The sequence below is a fragment of the Pseudophryne corroboree genome, chromosome 8, assembly GCF_028390025.1.
Source record: "Pseudophryne corroboree isolate aPseCor3 chromosome 8, aPseCor3.hap2, whole genome shotgun sequence".
NCBI lineage: Eukaryota > Metazoa > Chordata > Amphibia > Anura > Myobatrachidae > Pseudophryne > Pseudophryne corroboree.
The window spans coordinates 394,202,431-394,227,691 of NC_086451.1; the positions used below are offsets into that span (position 1 = coordinate 394,202,431).

The 25,261-nt window shown below is 46.6% G+C and overlaps 1 pseudogene; it reads left to right on the plus strand.

Moving 5' to 3' along the window:
• The first annotated feature begins 223 nt into the window (after window positions 1–223).
• Window positions 224–25,261, plus strand: part of LOC134949878 (cytochrome P450 2F2-like) — a 59,415-nt pseudogene continuing 34,377 nt past the window's right edge.

Here is a 25,261-nt window from a genome sequence, read left to right on the forward strand (position 1 = left end):
GATGGCCGCCTCCTGTGATGGAGTATGAGGGAGGCCGCAGCAAGCGGCACTTCCGCACTCCAAGTGGTGGCGGGTGGTGGGCTGCAGAGCAGGCTCCAGGGACATGCGTCAGATGCAGTGCAGAAGGGAGCCGCGGCAGAGACAGCAGGAGCCGGCAGACTGCTGGAGATGTGGGCGGGTGTGCTGGCACGATGTACGGGAGCCAGCGGGCATCTGCGACGGCATGGAGACAGGCCGGGAGCATGAGCTGCAGATCAGAGATGAGGAGAGGCAGTGGGGAGAGCAGTCCCGTGGTCACTTCATGGAAGAGGCGGTCGTCCGTGCAGCGGGTAAGGGTGGCATCTGCCGCGAGATAGGGAGGTAAATTTAGTCCCTGGCTTGAGCTTGGGAGACAAACCGCAACCCTCAGGGAGGTAGGAGATCAACTCCGGCTCCGCAAACCTGCCTCCAATGGTGTAGAGGGTGCCCAGGAACAGGGGGAACAAGCAGGGAGCAGCAGTGGGTGAGTATGGCTCCAATCTAAAGGCAATTAGGGCTGCTGGGGCCGGAGCTCAGTAAGATTTTCGCGGTTGTTATATAAATGAGTATTAAAACTTTGGTAAATCTATAGAGATGTAAATTTGAGATGTCTCAATGTAAGTAAATACAGATGGAGCCGCACTCATCTGATGCGGCTCCATTGCAAACGTACACTCCTAGCTCGGCTAGGCTATCCAGTGTCTAGCTGCACTACGGGGGTGCACAGAGACACTCCCATTGCAGTGAATGGGGCACATGCACATCTCACACGCATGCGCATCCCAGACGCTTCAATAGGTAGGCCTTGGCGGGCACGCTCCTGTGCAGATGGAGCCATGATTAGCATGGCACCATCTGTTTTAATCCATGGTTCTTGGCGTTACCCGAGGATCACCCATAGCAGCTATGATAAAAAGTGACGGAACCATTTTTGTAGTTTATTAAATTCTACATACTGGAGGTGCAATCCAAATTTTGATCTGATTGTCCGTTTGGGCATTATCCCACTCCCCTCGTGATTTTTCTATTCAGTTCCAGAAGACCTATCATCTCCCATTTGTCCATCATGTGAAGTGGCAGGCAGCGTCATTACCAAAGTGTCATGGAGTACATGATGGTATTGTAGGTTAGCCTGATGGAATAGATTTTTGAAAACTGTAACAGAAACATGCATTTAGAAGGAAAAACTGTCCTGGAAACATCAGAATATAGATACTTTCAAGAATAGAAATCTAGCACACTCATTTTCAAATTGATTTAAAATATTATTATTATTATTATTATTATTATTATTATTATTATTATTATTCACAACAGAAATAGTAAAAAATATATTTTTTGAATTATTATTTATGGCTAAAAAAAATAAAGAATTAAAAAAATGTATTACGACATTGAAAAAATATATAATGGCATGCAGATTGGATTACAAACAAACAAAAGATAAATAAATAACAATTCCTTTTCGCCAACCTAAAGTACTATAGATGAAGAGAAAATTGCGTAGAGTGCTAATCAAAATCCCTGTTAACTTTTTACTCGATCCTGACTGGATACCAGTTAATTATTTTCCTATGAACATTAACGGTCCATATGGGGGTGGGTCCATGATGTTTTCGGGGCGACCGTGTGAAGACACACGCGGTTGCTGCAAAGCAAAACATGATGGCGGTGTGCCTGCCTTCACAGCTAAGCCAGCAGGGGGCTACTCTTGTTTTTCACGGTCAGCAATGCGATTGCATTTCTGGTGGCTATTAGCATGCTGGATGGCCTTGTCCTGTGCTGGCAGGCCACAGCATGCAATTGTCAACAGTTTTAGTTTTGCTAAATTAGCAAAACTGCAACTGATGCTGAATAGGGCCCTGAGGGAAGCAGTCACAATACCGCCGTAAGGGAGCCCGGCGGTCAAAATACCAAGGCCGGAATCCCGACTTGTGTCCACAATTCCAAAATCAGAATTTCGATGAGAGGGGGGACCCCGTCATCAAAATTCTGATGCCAGGAATCCCGATCATCCTCTCAGGGGACACACTTGCATTCTGCCACATGGGGTGGGGGTAGGTTTAGGCACAGTGGTGCAAGTAGAAAAAAAATCTTATAGGTACTGTATGCACATGCTGAAGACGCACGCGCCAAAAATGGGTGTGGCCAAATGCCACATGGGGCGTGGTCAATGAAAATGGGGGCGTGATACACATATGGGGGGCAGATACACATATGACCCCAATTGTGCCAGATATACATTGCCCCACAGTGCCAGATATACATTGCCCCACAGTGCCAGATATACATTGCCCCACAGTGCCAGATACACATTGCCCCACAGTGCCAGATACACAAATGCCCCCAGAGTGCCAGATACACATTGCCCCACAGTGCCAGATACACATTGCCCCACAGTGCAAGATACACATTGCCCACAGTGCCAGAAACACATTGCCCCACAGTGCCAGATACACAAATGCCCCCAGAGTTCCAGATACACATTGCCTCACAGTGCCAGATACACATTGCCCCACAGTGCCAGATACACATTGCCCCACAGTGCCAGATACACAAATGCCCCCAGAGTGCCAAATACACATTGCCTCACATTGCCAAATACACAAATGCCCCCACTGTGCCAGATATATATTGCCCCCCGTGCCAGATACAGAAATGCCCCCACAGTGCCAGATATGCCCCAGTGCCAGATACATATATGCCCCCAGTGCCAGATATGCCCTTAGTGCCAGATACAGAAATGCCCCCAGTGCCAGATACACATGTCCCCACATTGCCAGATATGCCCCCAGTGCCAGACACAGAAATGCCCCAGTGCCAGATACACATGTCCCCCCAGTGCCAGATATGCCCCCAGTGCCAGATACAGAAATGCCCCCACAGTGCAAGATATGCCCCCAGTACCAGATACAGAGATGCCCCAGTGCCAGATATGCACCCAGTTCCAGATATGCCCCCAGTGCCAGATACAGAAATGCCCCCAGTGCCATATACACATTGTCCCACAGTGCCAGATACACAATGCCCCACAGTGCCAGATACACAAATGCCCCCAGAGTGCAAGATATACATTGCCTCACAATTCCAGATACACATTGCCCCACAGTGCCAGATTCACAAATGCCCCCAGAGTGCCAGATATACATTGCCTCACAGTGCCAAATACACAAATGCCCCCACTGTGTCCGATATACATTGCCCCCCAGTGCCAGATACAGAAATGCCCCCAGTGCCAGATATGCCCTTAGTACCAGATACAGAAATGCCCCCAGTGCCAGATACACATGTCCCCACAGTGCCAGATATGCCCCCAGTGCCAGACACATAAATGCCCCAAGTGCCAGATACACATGTCCCCCCAGTGCCAGATATGCCCCCAGTGCCAGATACAGAAATGCCCCCACAGTGCCAGATATGCCCCCCGTGCCAGATACAGAGATGCCCCCAGTGCCAGATATGCCCCCTGTGCCAGATATGCCCCCAGTGCCAGATACAGAAATGCCCCCAGTGCCAGATACACATGTCCCCGCAGTGCCAGATATGGCCCCCAGTGCCGGGTACACATGTCCTCACAGTGCCCCCCACCTTCCCCTGCTGCTTACCGCGCTGCTGCTGTCCTGTGTGTGAGGGGAGGAGAGCGCAGCGTGCACCTCTCTGGCCCTCAGTCTCCGACGGCGGTGTGGGTGTCTACCTTCATTTAGGTGCTGATCTGTTAGCCAATCAAAGCTTGCGGTCCGGCAGCCAATCAGGAGCCTTGGCTGCCGGTCCGCGAGCTCTGATTGGCTCACGGGTCGGCGCCGAATTGAAGGTTGACACTGAGGGGCAGGAGAAGCGCACGCTGCGCTCTCCTCCCCTCACAGCAGCAGTGTGGTGAGCAGCAGAGGAGGGAGGGAGGGAGTGGTGGCCGGGAGGCGATCGAGCTGCATGCGGAGAATGAAAGAGCCGCGGGTTGGCAAGGAGCGGCAGCCCATCAGTGGTGGGTACGGCGCACCCACGGCTAAATTATTACGGGTACGCCGTACCCACCCACTTGCACCGCTGTTTAGGCAGGAGAAGTAGGGTTGGGGTGCAGGGCCGGGAAGGTTAGGGTTAGGAACCGGGGATTGAGGGTTAGGTTTAGGCACTTAGGAGCGGAGGATAGGGTCAGGCACCAGGCAGGGAGGTTTAGGCTTAGGCAGCAGGGAAGGGAGGTTTAGGGTTAGCCACCCCCGGGGAGGATTAGGGTTAGGCACCCACAAAGGAGGATTAGAGTTAGGGTAGGGGGCAGGGGAGGGCTAGTGTCTTAACTATGGGGCTGTCGGGATTTTGATGGCCTGGATGCTGTTGTCGGTATTCTGACCGATGGCATCCCGTCCCTCAGGATTATATTCTGAGCCCGTCCTAAGTATCATGCAAAATATAACTAACAATATCTGAAATAATGGGGGGGTCATTCCGACCCATTTGCATGCAGCGGTTTATCGCTGCGGTGCAAATGGTTCCAAAATGCGCATGCACGGCAGCCGCAGTGCACGTGCGCAGCGTTGCCCGTCGTCAGGGGTCACCGGGTTACATTGCGTCCTACGAAGAAAGCGGTCGCAGAGCCGACCGCAAGAAGATTGACAAGATTGACAAGAAGAAGGCATTCCTGGGCGGATCCGGACCGATTACTGCCGTTTTCGGGGAGTGGTAAGGAAAAAGCAGGCATGTCCAGAAGAACGGAGGGCGGATGTCTGATGTCAAAGCCGGCTCCAGTATCGCAGAGATCGTCGCACAGGGTAAGTATGACCAGGGTTAGTCATTTTTTGTATGATTTTTTTTAGCTTAGCAGGGCTGCACAAGCGATCGCAGCCCTGTAAAGCTAAAATACACTCCCCCATAGGCGTGGACTAGTTGATCGCAGCAGCAGCAAAAAGTTGCTGGCTGCAATCAACTCGGAATGACCACCAATATGCTGAAGTTGGAGACAGGAAATTCCATCTTAGATTTTTAAATACCTGGCTTTGTATGTTTTGACCTATCCCAGTCCCCAGTCACAGTAATGTGTCTACAAGCCACAACAACCATTTGAGCTGCACAGAGAGAATTGTAAACTGAAATCTGTATTTTCCAACTCAGCGTTTTAAGGTAAGTAACTTAATATGTTCTCAAATCTTGTCCCTTTCCACTGTAAGGTTAGCATAATCTATATTGATTATTTTGTAATGATTATTACCCATACATAGCATTGGAGCTTTGTGTGTAATATCTGGATGTCCTGGATATGAATGTCTGGAGTGTTGGGATCTCTGTGTGTTTGGTGAGGAAGGAGAAAGATGGTGACGAAGGAGGGTGTGCAATAAACATGTAATAATTTTCAATTGATGTGCTGTAATATTGGCAGTTTGTGAAGTGGTACAGGTGGCTAAACATGTGATAGCGGGCACTAAGGTAACAGGCGATGCTTTAGATACAGTAATTATTAGGGAACAAGTAAAAAAATCAAAGTTACTGTAATAGGATTGGGTACGGGAATGAACTGCAGTATGGACTATTATTATTACCAGTTATTTATATAGCGCACACATATTCTGCAGCGCTTTACAGAGAATATTTAGCCATTTACATCAGTCCCTGCCCCAGTGGAGCTTACACTCTATGTTCCCTGCCACATGTACACACACACACATTCATGCTAGGGTTAATTTTTGTTGCAAGCCAATTAACCTACCAGTATATTTGTGGAGTGTGGGAAGAAACCAGAGCACACTATTCACAGGGGATTCACTCCCTGCAAAAAAATGGAGCGCTGTCTGCACCAATTAAAGGAGACAGATATTAAATATTCAAAACTGGATAAATTAAACCTTAATTTTTTTATTTTTTTTAAATACTTGCCTGTGCACTTGGTAGTGTGGAGGAATTTGTTTACACACATATTGTGTTTTTTTGGTGAATAAACTTAGGAAACCAGAGCACCTGGAGAAAACCCATGCAAGCACGGGGAAAATATACAAACTCCACACAGTTAGGGCCATGGTGGGAATTGAACCCATGACCTCAGTGCTGTGAGGCAGTAATACTAACCATTACACTGTCCATGATAATAGAGTGTTAAAAAATGTAGAATGGTTAGATGAGTGTGATGATGAGAAAGAAAATTTAGTGCTTGAAGATAGATGAGAGAGAAACAGAAGTTTTTACTTTTGATGCATTTTTTTATTCTAATGTTAATTTGTATCAATTATTTCCAATATGATTAATATTATGTTTTCAGTATGATACATTTTTCATTTATACAAATAGTTTTGTGTCAGTAAATATATAATTTTCTTTAATAGGAGTATGTTAATTGAGCTGACAAATGTTAGTCTTCCCTTTGCTTATTCCATCCATCCCATCACCTCCCCACTTCCATGCCACTCCATCCCTCCCTATTTCCTTACTGTCCCCACCCTGTCCCATCACTCTACACTGCTGTTCCACCCAGTTCTTGCTGTATTACAGTACAGTCACAGCCCTTTCTTGGTTCCTATCCTACCTATCTAATCGCTCCTTCAGTGTTCGCATCTCTGAATCTACCTCCTCTTCGCTACCTCTTTCAGTTGGAGTACCGCAAGGCTCAGTCTTGGGTCCTCTGCTTTTCTCTATCTTTACCTCATCTTTTGGTAAACTAATCAGCTCTTTTGGATTTCAGTGTCATCTGTACGCAGGTGATACTCAAATCTACCTATCCGCCCCTGACTTGTCCCTATCTGTATTGGGCTGGGTCACTGAATGCCTTTCTGCCATTTCATCCTGGATGACATCTCGCCACCTCAAACTTAATATTTCAAAGACAGAGTTAATTGTATTTCCACCGGCCAATAGTAGTTACCAACCTGATATCTCTATCACTGTTGAAAACTTGATTATCTACCCTACCTCACAAGCTCGCTGCCTAGGTGTCATCCTTGACTCTGATCTGTCCTTTGTTCCCCACATTCAATCTGTCTCAAGATCATGTTACATGCATCTAAAAAACATATCCAAAATATGACCATACCTTACACAAGACCAGTGCAAGGTAATTTGGCACCCTAGGCAGAACTTATGCCACCCCCCCACCTCCCCATACACATACACCTCCTCCTACAGTGAAAAATTGTGAAGGAGATAGATCTGTGTCAGGGTTTAACACCACCGCACTATGCTGGCACTGCACGGTGACCTGTGTTTGGCCGGATGGTGAACTTGTTCCTGTGCACAGTATGGGACCTCCCGCAGCAGCTGCCACTGTCATTGGTCAGTGTATCTGCAGGGTGCAATGTGTACAGTGGGCGCTGCGGCTGCTGACTCGACTTCCAGATGCGTAGCAGGGGACCATGGTGGATAGTGTGTACTGGACCCGCTCCCTGGGGATGGCAGCCAAGGGGCTCCCGGATCAGGACGTGGATGGCCGAGCAGCTCGGTCTGGCATTACTACATCGGAGACAAGCAAAGTTGCATCGATAAGTATCCCAAGTGGATCTTGTCCCTGCTGCAGAGGCATGACTGCCAGACCGTGCTGAACGTCACCTGTGGCACAGGGTGAGCTCAGTGGGGAAGTGTAACTTGTACCCGGGAGAGATGACGGCTTCCCCATCAAGGTTACAGTAGTGTCCGTTATTTACATCACACCTCACAGCAGTGTCCGTTGCTCGCATTAAGATGCACACTAGAGTCCCTTGTAAACATTATACCACACAGTAGTGCCCCTTACATATTATACCCGCACCACCCCAACACCCTCTTCCCTCCAGTGATCTGAAAAATAAGATTGTAAACATAAAAGCTTTCAATCTAGAATGATGAGAGCAAGCAATGGGATTGGTAGACCTAGAGATGAGGAAGAGCCTTCATGTAATCAGTGATGGGGTGGGGGGGGGGATTCTAATCACAAATCTGATTGCAGGTATTCTACCTAACTGCGCTCAACCCCTGTATATTGTGATGCATTTGTTTGTACCACCTCTATTCTCTGAAGAGTAACACTAGAATGCCATATTCCTTCTATATGCTTAACTTGTTTTTGCAACCTTTATGATAGTTAGTGTTTGTTTAATAAACTAGAGTAAAATGCAGTGTTAAACATATGCTTTATATTGTGCAGAATTAGCAAAATTAGCACAAAACAGGGAGAAAGGAAAAAATAAGAATTTACTTACCGATAATTCTATTTCTCATAGTCCGTAGTGGATGCTGGGACTCCGTCAGGACCATGGGGAATAGCGGGCTCCGCAGGAGACAGGGCACATCTAAAAAAGCTTTTAGGTCACATGGTGCGTACTGGCTCCTCCCCCTATGACCCTCCTCCAAGCCTCAGTTAGGTACTGTGCCCGGACGAGCGTACACAATAAGGAAGGATCTTGAATCCCGGGTAAGACTCATACCAGCCACACCAATCACACCGTACAACTTGTGATCTGAACCCAGTTAACAGTATGATAACACAAACGAAGTAGCCTCTGAACAGATGGCTCACAACAACAGTAATAACCCGATTTTTGTAACAATAACTATGTACAAGCATTGCAGACAATCCGCACTTGGGATGGGCGCCCAGCATCCACTACGGACTATGAGAAATAGAATTATCGGTAAGTAAATTCTTATTTTCTCTAACGTCCTAGTGGATGCTGGGACTCCGTCAGGACCATGGGGATTATACCAAAGCTCCCAAACGGGCGGGAGAGTGCGGATGACTCTGCAGCACCGAATGAGAGAACTCCAGGTCCTCTTTAGCCAGAGTATCAAATTTGTAAAATTTTACAAACGTGTTCTCCCCTGACCACGTAGCTGCTCGGCAAAGTTGTAATGCCGAGACTCCTCGGGCAGCCGCCCAGGATGAGCCCACTTTCCTTGTGGAATGGGCCTTTACAGATTTAGGCTGTGGCAGGCCTGCCACAGAATGTGCAAGTTGGATTGTACTACATATCCAACGTGCAATCGTCTGTTTAGACGCAGGAGCACCCAACTTGTTGGGTGCATACAATGTAAACAACGAGTCAGATTTTCTGACTCCAGCTGTCCTTGAAATATATATTTTTAATGCTCTGACAACGTCCAGTAACTTGGAGTCCTCCAAGTCGCTAGTAGCCGCAGGCACCACAATAGGCTGGTTCAAGTGAAATGCCGAAACCACCTTAGGGAGAAATTGAGGACGTGTCCTCAATTCTGCCCTGTCCGAATGGAATATCAGATATGGGCTTTTGTATGACAAAGCTGCCAACTCCGAAACTCTCCTGGCTGAAGCCAGGGCCAACAGCATGGTTACCTTCCATGTAAGGTATTTTAAATCTACCGATTTTAAAGGCTCAAACCAATGAGATTTGAGAAAATTTAGAACCACGTTCAAATCCCACGGTGCCACTGGAGGCACTATTGGGGGTTGTATATGTAGTACACCTTTGACAAAAGTTTGTACTTCAGGCACTGACGCCAATTCCTTCTGGAAGAAAATTGATAAGGCCGAAATTTGAACTTTAATGGACCCCAATTTGAGGCCCATAGACAATCCTGCTTGCAGGAAATGTAAGAATCGACCCAATTGAAATTCTTCCGTTGGAGCCTTCTTGGCCTCACACCACGCAACATATTTTCTCCAAATGCGGTGATAATGTTGTGCGGTCACTTCTTTCCTGGCTTTAATTAAAGTAGGAATAACTTCCTCAGGAATGCCCTTCTCTTTTAGAATCCGGCGTTCAACCGCCATGCCGTCAAACGCAGCCGCGGTAAGTCTTGGAACATACAAGGTCCCTGCTGAAGCAGATCCCTTCTTAGAGGTAGAGGCCACGGATCCTCCGTGAGCATCTCTTGAAGTTCCGGATACCAAGTTCTTCTTGGCCAGTCCGGAGCTACCAGTATTGTTCTTACTCCTCTTTTCCGTATAATTCTCAGTACCTTTGGTATGAGAGGCAGAGGAGGGAACACATACACTGACTGGTACACCCACGGTGTTACCAGAGCGTCCACAGCTATTGCCTGAGGGTCTCTTGACCTGGCGCACTACCTGTCCAATTTTTTGTTGAGGCGAGACGCCATCATGTCCACCTTTGGTTTTTCCCAACGGTTCACAATCATGTGGAAAACTTCTGGATGAAGTCCCCACTCTCCCGGGTGAAGGTCGTGTCTGCTGAGGAAATCTGCTTCCCAGTTGTCCACTCCCGGGATGAACACTGCTGACAGTGCTACGACATGATTCTCCGCCCAGCGCAGAATCCTTGCAGCTTCTGCCATTGCACTCCTGCTTCTCGTGCCGCCTTGTCGGTTTACGTGGGCGACTGCCGTGATGTTGTCGGACTGGATCAACACCGGCTGACCCTGAAGCAGCGATTTTGCCAGGCTTAGAGCATTGTAGATCGCTCTTAGCTCCAGTATATTTATGTGAAGAGACGTCTCCAGGTTTGACCACACGCCCTGGAAGTTTCTTCCCTTTGTGACTGCTCCCCAACCTCGTAGGCTGGCATCCGTAGTCACCAGGACCCAGTCCTGTATGCCGAATCTGCGGCCCACTAACAGATGGGCAGTCTGCAACCACCACAGGAGAGACAACCTTGTTCTCGGTGACAGTGTTATCCGCTGATGCATGTGCAGATGCGATCCGGACCATTTGTCCAGCAGATCCCACTGAAATGTTCGTGCATGGAATCTGCCTAATGGAATCGCTTCGTACGAAGCCACCATCTTTCCCAGGACTCTTGTGCATTGATGTACTGACACAGTTCCTGGTTTTAGGAGGTTCTTGACAAGTTCGGATAACTCCCTTGCTTTCTCTTCCGGGAGAAATACCTTTTTCTGAACCGTGTCCAGAATCATGCCCAGGAACAGCAGATGTGTTGTCGGGGTCAATTGAGATTTTGGAAGATTTAGAATCCACCCGTGTTGCTGAAGCACTACTTGTGTTAGCGCTACACCGACTTCCAGCTGTTCTCTGGACTTTGCCCTTATCAGGAGATCGTCCAAGTAAGGGATAATTAATACGCCTTTTCTTCGTAGAAGAACCATCATTTCGGTCATTACCTTGGTAAAGACCCGAGGGGCCGTGGACAACCCAAACGGCAGCGTTTGAAACTGATAATGACAGTCTTGTATCACGAACCTGAGATACCCTTGGTGTGAGGGGTAAATCGGGACATGTAGATAAGCATCTTTTATGTCCAAGGACACCATGAAGTCTCCTTCTTCCAGATTCGCTATCACTGCTCTGAGTGACTCCATCTTGAACTTGAATTTCTTTATGTACAGGTTCAAGGATTTCAGATTTAGAATAGGCCTTACCGAACCGTCCGGTTTCGGTACCACAAATAGTGTGGAATAATACCCCTTTCCCTGTTGTAGGAGGGGTACCTTGACTATCACCTGCTGAGAATACAGCTTGTGAATGGCTTCCAAAACCGACGTCCTTTCTGAGGGAGACGTTGGTAAAGCAGACTTTAGGAACCGGCGAGGGGGAGACCTTTCGAACTCCAGCATGTAACCCTGAGATACTATCTGCAGGACCCACGGGTCCACTTGTGAGTGAACCCATTGATTGCTGAAAATCTTGAGTCGACCCCCCACCGTTCCTGAGTCCGCTTGTAAAGCCCCAGCGTCATGCTGATGGCTTTGTAGAAGCCGGGGCGGGCTTCTGTTCCTGGGCAGGGGCTGCTTGCTGCCCTTTCTTACCCTTTCCTCTGCCTCGCGGCAGATAAGACTGTCCTTTTGGTCGCTTTTTATAGGAGCAAAAGGACTGCGGCTGAAAAGACGGTGTCTTTTTCTGTTGGGAGGGGGTCTGAGGTAAAAAAGTGGATTTGCCGGCAGTTGCCGTGGCCACCAGGTCCGAAAGACCGACCCCAAACAATTCCTCTCCTTTATATGGCAATACTTCCATATGCCTCTTGGAATCCGCATCACCTGACCACTGTCGCGTCCATAAACTTCTTCTGGCAGATATGGCCATCGCGCTTACTCTTGATGCTAGAGTACAAACATCCCTCTGAGCATCTCGCATATAAAGGAAAGCATCCTTTAATTGCTCTAGAGTCAATAAAATACTGTCCCTATCCAGGGTATCAATATTTTCAGTCAGAGAATCCAACCACACTACCCCAGCACTGCACATCCAGGCTGAGGCTATTGCCGGTCGCAGTATAACACCAGTATGTGTGTATATACTCTTCAGTGTAGTTTCCAGCCTCCTATCTGCTGGATCCTTGAGGGCGGCCGTATCAGGAGACGGCAACGCCACTTGCTTTGATAAACGTGTGAGCGCCTTATCCACCCTAGGGGGTGTTTCCCAGCGCGCCCTAACCTCTGGTGGGAAAGGGTATAATGCCAATAACTTCTTGGAAATTAGCAGTTTTCTATCGGGGTTAACCCACGCTTCATCACACACGTCATTCAATTCCTCTGATTCTGGAAAAAATACAGGTAGTTTTTTCACCCCCCACATAATACCCCTTTTTGAGGTACCAGCAGTATCAGAGATCTGCAAAGCCTCCTTCATTGCCGTGATCATATAACGTGTGGCCCTATTGGAAAATACGTTTGTTTCTTCACCGTCGACACTAGATTCATCTGTGTCGGTACCCGTGTCGACTGACTGAGGTAAAGGACGTTTTACAGCCCCTGACGGTGTCTGAGACGCCTGAACCGGTACTAACTGGTTAGCCGGGTGTCTTATTTCGTCAACTGACTTTTGTAATGTGCTGACATTATCACGTAATTCCATAACTAAAGCCATCCATTCCGGTGTCGACTCCCTAGGGGGTGACATTACCATCATCGGCAATTGCTCTGCCTCCACACCAACATCGTCCTCATACATGTCGACACACACGTACCGACACACAGCAGCCACACAGGGAATGCTCTAATCGAAGACAGGACCCCCTAGCCCTTTGGGGAGACAGAGGGAGAGTTTGCCAGCACACACCAAAAGCGCTATAAATGTATATAAACAACCCTAGAAGGTGTTGTTTACTATATATGCGCTCTTAATATATAAATATCGCCAATTTATGCCCCCCTTCTCTTTGTTACCCTGTTTCTGTAGTGCAGTGCAGGGGAGAGACCTGGGAGCCTTCCTCACCAGCGGAGCTGAGCAGGAAAATGGCGCTGAGTGCTGAGGAGAATAAGCTCCGCCCCTTTTTCGGCGGGCTTTTCCCCGGTTTTTAAGAAACTGGCCTGGGTTAAAATACATACATATAGCCTTAATGGCTATATGTGATGTATTTATTTTGCCACTAAAGGTAATTATATTGCTGCCCAGGGCGCCCCCAGCAGCGCCCTGCACCCTCCGTGACTGAGTCAGTGAGCCGTGTGACAACAATGGCGCACAGCTGCCGTGCTGTGCGCTACCTTCAAGAAGACTGAGGAGTCTTCTGCCGCCTGCTTTCCGGACCTCCGTTCTGCCGTCTCTTCAGCGTCTGTAAGGGGGATCGGCGGCGCGGCTCCGGGACGAACCCCAGGCTGACCTGTGTTCCGACTCCCTCTGGAGCTAAGTGTCCAGTAGCCTAAGACTCCAATCCATCCTGCACGCAGGTGAGTTGGAAATCTCTCCCCTAAGTCCCTCGATGCAGTGATCCTGTTGCCAGCAGGAATCACTGAGATTGAAACCTAAAAAAAAACTTTTCTAAACAGCTCTTTAGGAGAGCCACCTAGATTGCACCCTCTCGGACGGGCACAAAAACCTAACTGAGGCTTGGAGGAGGGTCATAGGGGGAGGAGCCAGTACGCACCATGTGACCTAAAAGCTTTTTTAGATGTGCCCTGTCTCCTGCGGAGCCCGCTATTCCCCATGGTCCTGACGGAGTCCCAGCATCCACTAGGACGTTAGAGAAAAGAAAAAGATACGTGAAATAAATATGCAACAAATGTAACTTTGTAAACAACTCCACTTGGATAAGTCCTTCTTAACATCTCTGTGCAATGAATGAGATCTAGTGGAATTAGTTCCTGGATGGTAAGGTTTTGTCCTTCAGTGGAGCGTCTGAACCTGGACGCACCACTGTAGGACAGTGTAAGGGAAAGAGGACAAGTCCGGAGACCCCTACATTGTCTACTCCTTGCAGCATACACGAGCAGACAGACACCGTGAAGACCCCCACGCCATTCATCCAATCCCATTCCAAACTCTCAAAGTTAGAACGCTCACTACACTGACGTGTGGGACACCGCAATCTGGTACTGTATCAATATACTTTCGTCCAGAGAGATTATTTTGAAATAAGACTTACCATCCAGGAACTAATTCCACTAGATCTCATTCATTGCACAGAGATGCTAAGAAGGACTTATCCAAGAGGAGTTTGTTACAAAATTACATTTGTTGCATATTTATTTCACGTATCTTTTTCTTTTTTTCCTTTCTCCCTGTTTTGTGCTAATTTTGCTAATTCTGCATAATATAAAGCATATGTTTAATACTGCATTTTACTCTAGTTTATTAAACAAACACTAACTATCATAAAGGTTACAAAAACAAGTTAAACATATAGAAGGAATACAGCATTCTAGTGTTACTCTTCAGAGAATAGAGGTGGTACAAACAAATGCATCACAATATACAGGGTTTGAGCGCAGTTAGGTAGAATACTTACAATTCGATTTAAACAAAAAGGGTTTGGACAACCCTTAACTAGCAGCTCATCCCGACGATTTAATTTACCACAGTGCGCAGATCACCCACCCCCTTTCTTAATCACAAACCTGCTATACCCTCAGCAGGAGACTTTTCTTTAAGGGGGAGGGGTGATTTAAGGGTGTAACCTGACTCCTCCCCTTTACAGTTTCCCAGGATCCCGGCGGGGTGGAGAGAAGGGGGCAAGTGCAGCAAGCCCCTTGCGGTTGCCCCGGGTTCTATTCCCACGAGTGGAAATAGTCCCTGTTGGTCGGCATGCTGACCATCGGGATAGTGAGGGGGCGGGATGTTGGGGGAGGTCATGTGACCGTCGGTCACATGAATACCACCCGATGAGACTACAGCTGCAGTGCCTGGTGAATTGTAAGGCACCCATTTCTTGTTATCTGCCTCCAACAAACATGCAGACAGTTCACCCTGCACAATGCTTGGGTAAAACAGCGCCAGACCATGCAGACAGTTGGCACAGTAAGGTGCCAATAGCCATGTGCCAGACACAACCTGGTGCCCAAATCTCCAGCCACTTACCTGGGTGAGGCAGGGCAGGGAGTACATGCTGCCTGGTGGTGTGTGAAGATTAGCAAAGGTGTAGTGTGACCAGGGAGAGAGGACAGGATCATGTCTGATGCTGCTATTACATATCTAACTCTGCATTGTGCAGGAGCTGTGTGTTCTTAGCTCAGTAGTTTTAGGATTGGAGCTGGCTTCACAGCAGAAATAACTTTCTAGATACTGCAGCCGTCCCCACCACCTCTGACCTCCGATCTCTGTTCACAGAACAGCAACTTAATCATGCAAAAGAGCTGATCTGTCCTTACATGAAAGGCGCCTGGTGGGTGAGTACAGATAAGAAGACAGTGGGAGCAGCAGAATGAGACTGGCTCAGAAGAACTTACAATCTAACCCAGTGCGTGGGGGGAATCACACTGTCACACATCAACTTTACACTCATCCTGCAGCATACTGTAACTCACATCACATCACTATCATGCACAAGGGATCCGCGGCTAGACCAGCACCAGATATATATCAGACTCTAGCTCTGACCCTGGGCAGGTGGTGTTTCAGGCTTGCCTTGCACGTCATTTAGGAGGAAGATAGTTTACAAGGGGTTGAGGGGGGCGGGTCTGCTAGAAAGAGATTCAGCTCATTGGTGGCTGCTCTTAAGGGAGGGACCAGCCACAGGAGCTTGGCTGAACGGAGACTCTGGTTTGTCTGACAGCGGGTTCTATGCTGCATCACGGGAGTAGTGGGCGATCGGTATGACTATGCACAGACACAGTGCACTCCAAGCTGTGCCCCCTACACCCCCTATGCTGTCCCAACCTTGTTATGACACCATTCTGCCCCCTAGCCACGGGTCCAGTGCATTCACCCTCTACTGTCAATTATGCACTGTTTTCTCCCGGGCAGCCTCAGCGGGCTGCCCCTTTAGATCCCCCGCCCATAGGCAGCTGCCTAAAGCTACCTAATGGAAGCGCCGGCCCTGCACAAGACACTGCTAAAACTCTAATACACGCTCTCATTATCTCCCGCATTGATTATTGTAAAAGTCTCCTTCTGGTCTTCCCAAAACGAGACTCTCACCACTACAATCAATTCTGAATGCAGCGGCGAGGCTTATCTTCCTCGCTAGATGTTCATCGTCTGCAGATCCACTCTGTCAGTTCCTCCATTGGTTACCTGTACTCTACCGCATTCAATCGAAAATACTTTTACTCACACACAAGGCCATTAACCAAACTACACCAACGTACATCACTTTGCTTATCTCAAAATATCTCCCAACCCGACCTCTTCGCTCTTCACAAGACCTGCGTCTCTCATCCACACTCATCACTCGCTCCCACTCACGATTGCAAGACTTTCATCGGGCTGCACCCACTCTGTGGAATGCCCTACCATGCACAATAAGACTCTCCTCTAGTCTCCAAACCTTCAAGCGTTCCCTGAAAACTCACCTCTTTAGGCAAGCATATCAAATTCCAGAACCGCCCACATAACTTTCATAAATCTTCCTATCAAATTGCATCCACTCTGTACAGTCCACACATATCCTCACATGTCTTTTCATTCTATGCAATAGATAGCACCTTTCCTTGTGTACATATGCCTATTTCCCTATAGATTGTAAGCTTGTGAGCAGGGCCTTCCTACCTCTATGACTGTTATCACCCAGTTTGTTATTGTTATTTCAAATTGTAAAGCGCAACGGAATTTGCTGCGCTATATAAGAAACTGTTAATAAATAAAATAAATAAATAATACCTTAGCTTGCTCCCAGCATAGAGATCCGCGTGTCCAACATCCTCTTTGCCTGGTCTGTCCAGGCTGTCCCATCACTGCAGCGGAAGCTGCTGGGGAGGGGTGTGACCCAGCTACTACATGAGGACAGCTTAGGTCACAGGTTCTCAAACTCAGTCCTCAGGACCCCACACAGTGCTTTTTTTGCAGGTCTCCTCACAAAATCACAAGTGAAGTAATTAGCTCCACCTGTGGACCTTTTAAAAAGTCAGTGAGTAATTAATACACCTGTGCACCTGCTGGGTTACCTGCAAAACATGCACTGTGTGGGGTCCTGAGGACCGAGTTTTAGAATCCCTGGCTTAGGTCATTGAATAATGGACATGCAGTATATCAAACAAGGGGGATCTGTCCCATTTCCGCCATGGCAGTGAGAGATGGCATATACCAGGACTATTTTACTGTGTATATATACAGTAGATTTATATTCATTCTTAATTGTCATAGCCATTGTACAAATTAAAAAAAAACTATTATGATGCTTTTTTATTGAATCATTATGTTTTGATACTAATCATTCAACAAAGATAATTTAATTTTATATTATCTGTAAACACTGTTATTTTTTAAATATTGCATTTTTTTAATATATACAATGCATCAGATACATATTAGAAAAGCTGTATTCTCAGCAGGGAAAATAAATTGGGAGAGACTTACTGGACAAACAAGGGGGCACTGTGGATAACATTAAAAAAGTCATATACCTGTAGTAATAATAATAATAATAATAATAATCGTCACTATTTCTTCTATTTCTTCTAATTCTTCTTTTTCTTCTTCTAATTATTATTATTATTATTATTATTATTATTATTATTATTATATTGATTTATATAGAGCAGACATTCCCATATTTGCGCGCTGGTGACTTAATTAGTTCCTCAGTTATTTTGATTTAACCATCTCTGCTGAAGAACGGAAATCACTAAAACCTGCATTGTTAGTGTACAATAGAAAAGATTAAAAAACAACGCTCCAAATCTATAGTGCAGCATCCAAGGCTTGAGATGGTCACTCCCACCTCCAAAAGTCCACAATTTCAGTCCACAGTAGCCTACGAGGGTGAGCACATAGGCTACTGTGGACTGAAACTGCATTCTTAGTGTGCCTTGAGGGCCAAGATTGGGAATACCTGATATCCTGTAGTGAGTTTCTTTCATTTTTACTCAAAGCACAAGAGAGGGGGCAGTGAATGTGAAAATCAAGCATTGGCCCTCATTCCGAGTTGTTCGCTCGCAAGCTGCTTTTAGCAGCATTGCACACGCTAAGCCGCCGCCTACTGGGAGTGAATCTTAGCTTAGCAAAATTGCGAACGAAAGATTCTCAAAATTGCGAATAGAAATTTCTTAGCAGTTTCTGAGTAGCTCGACATTTACTCCTACACTGCAATCAGTTCAGTCAGTTTCGTTCCTGGTTTGACGTCACAAACACACCCAGCGTTCGCCCAGACACTCCCCCGTTCCTCCAGCCACTCCCGCGTTTTTCCCAGAAACGGCAGCGTTTTTCGCACACACCCATAAAACGGCCAGTTTCCGCCTAGAAACACCCACTTCCTGTCAATCACACTACGATCACCAGAACGAAGAAAAAACCTCGTAATGCTGTGAGTAAAATACCAAACTTCTTAGCAAATTTACTTGGCGCAGTCGCAGTGCGAACATTGCGCATGCGCAATTAGCGGATAATTGCTGCGATGCGAAGAAAATTACCGAGCGAACAACTCGGAATGAGAGCCCTTACACGGTGCAGTGAGGATGTCAATGAGACATGGCTGGAATAATGAGACAAAATCAAGACATGCCCATTTAATCAGATCATTACACTTCCTTCATAATCAATCACTGGGGATAACTCTTTAAAATCATTCTCTTTTCCCCACCTTTATGAGAAAATTAACCAATGTTTGCTTATTATGTCACCCCTCTCAACATCCTCTTTTTTAAATGGTTTCACTGACATGAGAATTATTCTTTGATCTTTGTTGGCAGAATGGATTGCTGCTCACTATGTACAGTGCTCCTGGTGATCCTCATAACCTTCTGTTCAGCTACATACTGGAGGATGATGTTGGAAAAAGCAAAACTTCCCCCTGGACCAACTCCTCTTCCCATCATTGGAACCCTCTACAAGATTAACTTCCACAATATTGTGCAGTCACTACTGGAGGTGAGACAGTGACTTATCCAATTGTAGGAGAAGTAATGGCAACCAAATAGTTTGTTTCAATTAGCGGAGAATACAGCTTTTAAAATGAAGTTAAAGGCACATCCTATAATTGATTGCAGCTACATACAGTACATAAAGACTAACTAAAGCATAACATAACATAGTTACATACCTGCTATATCAATACCCCCTCCCTTCCCCCAAGAAAGAAAGGAATTTAATGGTGCAATACCTCTATGACAGCAGCAGGTGTTCCAAATAGTTCTAGTTTGGGGCAGTAGTGTTTAATACTGAACATTGACATTTGACAGTAATCTCACTTATACCCCTTTTACACCACCTGAAATATCCCAGGATTTTGCACGGGAGCGCGCAAAATCCCGGGACTGCAGGTGGTGTAAAAGGGTCACCCCGGGTCCACTTTCCCGGAAATCCAACACGGCACATACGCAGGGTTGGACACGGGAAAGACCCGGGAAGGAGGCGGTGTAATTGGGTTAGCCGGGTCAGCCGACCCGGCACCCATTTACAGCATGACAAACCTCCCGTACCGCAGTGTCCTGCGGGCGGACGGGAGGCTGGGGGTCACGGCGCACGCTGTCTATGCAGACAGCGGCGCCGTGCTGGTTGCCATGCTGCGGCTGGAGACATGGCACATGCTGTCTATGCTTCTAGATTGCTGTGCTTGCCCCCGGCAAGACGCTCCGGAGTCCCGATCTGCAGTGTGGGCTGGCGCTTGGGGATGACATCATCTCTAAGCGCCGGCCCACAAGACACTGCACCCAGGTGCAGTGTAAACGGTGCCGATCCGGGAATATCCCGGATCGGCACTGCAGTGAAATGGGGGGAGTCCCAGGTCTGACCTGGCTTGGAACCGTGTTCCAAATCCTGGGTCAGACCCGGGATTTGGTGTAAAAGGGGTATTACTGTATATATAATCAGACAGGCAGCTTCTAGATTGCTGCGCTTGCCCCTGGCGAGACACTCCGGAGTCCCGATCTGCAGTGTGGGCCGGCGCTTGGAGATGACATCATCTCTAAGCGCCGGCCCACAAGACACTGCACCCGGGTGCAGTGTAAACGGTGCCGATCCGGTAATATCCCGGATCGGCACTGCAGTGAAATGGGGGGAGTCCCGAGTCTGACCCGGCTTGGAACCGTGTTCCAAATCCTGGGTCAGACGCGGGATTTTGGTGTAAAAGGGGTATTACTGTATATATAATCAGACATTCAGAAACATATACCCATCTTACAGATGGGAGGATGTTAATTCCCTGACATTTGTAATGGGTTAGCATAATAACTTTAAACATAATTACATTTATAGTACCGACATGGTTACAATGTTTCACTAACATTAGTATTGTGTTAGCATACAGTACTGTGCTCCACATTAATCTGATGAAAACGTAATTGTTGAAATTGTGTATATTGATAAATCATACCAGTCTCATACATCCAAGATATTACTCGTGCAGGTTGTCAGACAATGACCTCTGAAGGGCATTCTACTTGTATACATATGGGTTCTCATACATCTATCCTCAGTACACCCTTGGCCTGCAGTGACTAGGACGCACAAGGAGACTGTGCTGATTAATTTGAAATATGACACTTGTGTACTGGGCAAAGCAACTGGGCAAAACCAAGGGGGTCATTCCGAGTTGTTCGCTCGCAAGCCGTTTTTAGCAGCTTTGCACACGCTAAGCCTACGCCTACTGGGAGTGAATCTTAGCATAGTAAAATTGCGAACGATGTATTCACAATATTGCGATTACACACCTCGTAGCAGTTTCTGAGTAGCTTCAGACTTACTCGGCATCTGCGATCAGTTCAGTGCTTGTCGTTCCTGGTTTGACGTCACAAACACTCCCAGCGTTCGCCCAGACACTCCTCTGTTTCTCCGGCCACTCCTGCGTTTTTTCCGGAAACGGTAGCGTTTTTTCCCACACGCCCATAAAACGGCCTGTTTCCGCCCAGTAACACCCATTTCCTGTCAATCACATTACGATCGCCAGAACGATGAAAAAGCCGTGAGTACAATTACTAAGTACATAGCAAATTTACTTGGCGCAGTCGCAGTGCGAACATTGCGCATGCGCATTAAGCGGAAAATCGCTGCGATGCGAAGATTTTTACCGAGCGAACAACTCGGAATGAGGGCCCATGTTGCACTACAGGTGGGGCAGATATAACATATGCAGATAGAGTTAGATCTGGGTGGGGTGTGTTTAAACTGAAATCTAAATTGTGGTGTAAAAAAAGTTGTCTAATATTTATGGGCTACATGCAAAAGCAGCTAGTATTTACCCTGCACAGAAGCAATATAACCCACCCAAATTTAAATCTCTCTACACATGTTAAAATATATAACTAAGTATTCATATACTGTAAAGTAACATTAAATAATAATAGAAGTACAGTACATTTTAGTGGAAAAATTACATAATGTTAAATAAAGTTATACTGTACATTGAAATATTCTGTAGTTATGTATTTAATTAGTATAAAAGGAGTATATGACAGTAGTGGAAGGAAAAGGAAGTATGCAACAGGGTTTGAAAAGGTTTTTAGGGTCTTAGTGGGTTATTCAGAGTTGTTAGAAAAACAAAAAAAGCACACTAATGGAAAAAAACCATGGTGGTCATTCCGAGTTGATCGCTCGCTAGCAGTTTTTAGCAGCCGTGCAAACGCTATGCCGCCGACCACTGGGAGTGTATTTTAGCTTAGCAGAAGTGCGAACGAAAGGATCGCAGAGCGGCTACAAAATTATTTTGTGCAGTTTCTGAGTAGCTCTAAACCTACTCAGCGCTTGCGATCACTTCAGACTATTCAGTTCCTGTTTTGACATCACAAACACGCCCTGCGTTCGCCCAGCCACACCTGCATTTTTACGAACACTCCCAGAAAACGGTCAGTTGACACTCAGAAACTCCCACTTCCTGTCAATCACTCTGCGGTCAGCAGTGCGACTGAAAAGCTTCGCTAGACCCTGTGTGAAACTACTCTACATTGTTCATTGTAATAGTACGTCTAGTACGTCGCGCATGCGCAGAAGTGCCGTTTTTTTGCATCATTGCTGCACAGCGAACGAATCCAGCTAGCGATCAACTCGTAATGACCACCCATGTGCAGTGCAGGTGGAGCAGTTGTAACATGTGCAGAGAGATTTAGATTTGGGTGGGTAATATTGTTTTTGTGCATGGTAAATCCTGACTGTTTTATTTTTACACTGCAATTTAGATTTCAGTTTGAATACACCCCACCTAAATCTCTCTGCACATGTTACATCTGCCCCACCTGCAGTCCAGCATGGTTTTGCCCAGTTGTGTGCTTTTTTGCTTTACTTACAGAAATGAATCACGCCCATTTTGTGTGACTAAATACAGAATTTTGTGCACTTCGTATACAGATTCAAAGAGACGCAGTCACACTCAGATATACAAGTGTCACATATCACTTTAATCAGCACAGTCTCCTTGTGCGACTGAGAAACAATTTTGGCACAAAAGAAGCAAAAAAGATGCCCAAAGTTAGAAGATTCTCACGTAGCCTGGTGTGCCATGAGGGTCTGTTTGTCATTACTGCAGAGAAGATGTACTGTATGAGGACACATCCCTTTGTGCTTGCTGAGAGCACATGATACCTCTACATACTGTAGAGATGCTACCAAACAACCTGACACTAATGGGGCTGTAGTCACTAATTCCTTAGAGTGCTGCTCTTTTCACTGGGCTGCAACATTCATAGTCCAATGTCCATCTGATTTTGACATCTACACGAGGTAACAAGGTCCACAATAGTCTATCCATCAACTGGCACAATCTTGGACCAGCTCAGTTGGATGCACTCATGTGTACTGTAACAATATAGAACACATGCAATACACCGCAACATGTGCTTTTTGTATCAAGCCTAAAGCTGTCCACACTCCTGCAGTAAATTCAAATAAGCGCTGGATATACAGGAAAACATATATTGGAGGCAGAGGCAGAACTCTGGGAGGCAACGGAGTCATCTGCCGCCGGGCTCCTGCTCTGAAGGGGGGCTCTTCTCCCCCCATTCTGTGACACCATTGAAGTAAGTTAATTGATGGCACATAACTTCATATAGTTACAATTCTCATGCTTCCTGTACAGGAGCAAATAGCACCATCAGTAAAGTGTCTGCTATCAGTGGGTTCTAATCCTGGGTATGACTGCTAAGAAATGTGTAATTTAAAATAAAAGACAATGAAATGTATATATACGCAGTATATAAAAAGAAATTCAAAACACTCCACACACACGCGCACGCACACACACACGCACGCACGCGCACACACACACACACACACACACACACACACATATATGCACACATACATACATATATCTAAATATAAGGAGGGGGGCAACTGGTTTGAACTTGGCTCTGGGCAACTGTGACGAACTTACGCCACTGATTGGAGGGGCAGGGCAGTCAGTCTGGTACAGGTGGTAGACACCGAGTAAAGACTTTATGATCTTGGCCAGGTAATTTATCCCCTGGGCTTCAAAGAGAAACAGCTACAGTATGTTCATGCCTGCAGTATACAGTATCTAGGGAAGATCTAGTCATAGGTAGGACTGAATGTCTATTATTATAGAGATGTTCAGCGGGCACTTTTCGTGTTTTGTGTTTTGATTTGATTTTGGTTCTGGTTCCATCCGCGTGTTTTGGATCTGGATTGGTTTTGCCAAAACCACCCTTACGTGTTTTGGTTTTGGTTTTGGATCTGGATGATTTTCGAAAAAAACATAAAAACAGCTAACATCACAGAATTTGGGGGTAATTTTGATCCTACGGTATTATTACCCTCAATAACATTCATTTCCACTCGTTTCCAGTATATTCTGAACACCTCACAATGGCCCTCATTCCGAGTTGTTCGCTCGCTAGCTGCTTTTAGCAGCATTGCACACGCTAAGCCGCTGCCCTCTGGGAGTGTATCTTAGCATAGCAGAATTGCGAACGAAAGATTAGCAGAATTGCGAATAGAAATTTCTTAGCAGTTTCTGAGTAGCTCCAGACTTACTCAGCCATTGCGATCAGTTCAGTCAGTTTCGTTCCTGGTTTGACGTCACAAACACACCCAGCGTTCGCCCAGACACTCCCCCGTTTCTTCAGACACTCCCGCGTTTTTCCCAGAGACGCCAGCGTTTTTTCACACACGCCCAGAAAACGGACAGTTTCCGCCCAGAAAGACCCACTTCCTGTCAATCACATTACGATCACCAGAACGATGAAAAATCCTCATTATGCCGTGAGTAAAATACCTAACTTTGGTGTAAAATAACTAAGAGCATGCGCTTTGCGAACCTTGCGCTTGCGCAGTAAGCGACTAATCGCAATATAACGAAAATCGTCAACGAGCGAACAACTCGGAATGACCACCAATATTGTTTTAAGGCCTAAAAGTTGCATCGAGGTAGCTGTATGACTAAGTTAAGCACACAAGTGTGCGGCACAAACACCTGGCCCATCTAGGAGTGGCACTGCAGTTGCAGACAGGATGACACTTAAAAAAACTAGTCCCCAAACAGCACATCATGCAAAGAAGTAAAAGAGGTGCAATGAGGTAGCTGGATGGCTAATCTGATCGACACAAGTGTGTGGCGCACAAACAACATGGGATGTGATGGAATTTCCCCAGATGCAATACACGCACATTATTGGTGTCACGGCAGAGTGTGCCCCTAAACCACACACACACACACACACACACACACACACACACACACACACACACACACACACGGCAAAGCCTGTAAAATTAATTTGGGAAATAATAAGCCTTTTATGTGGAGCTATTATAGTAATATGCAGCACAGATGAGCGTACCGCTACACCACACAGGGCAAACCCTGTAAATATTATTTGGATAATAATATAAGCAATGTACATAAGCCTTTCATTTGGAGTAAATAATATACAGTATAGGATTCCACCAGTGGACTTATGGCAGCACAAGACACCACCACTGGACTGATGCAGCACAAGACAGCACCAAAGTACTGGACTTATACGGCGATACCCCTGGACTTGTACGGCAGTGTCAGACAGGATGGCACTTTAAAAAACTAGTGCCCAAACAGTACATGATGCAAAGAAGAAAAAGAGGTGCAAGATGGAATTGTCCTTGGGCCCT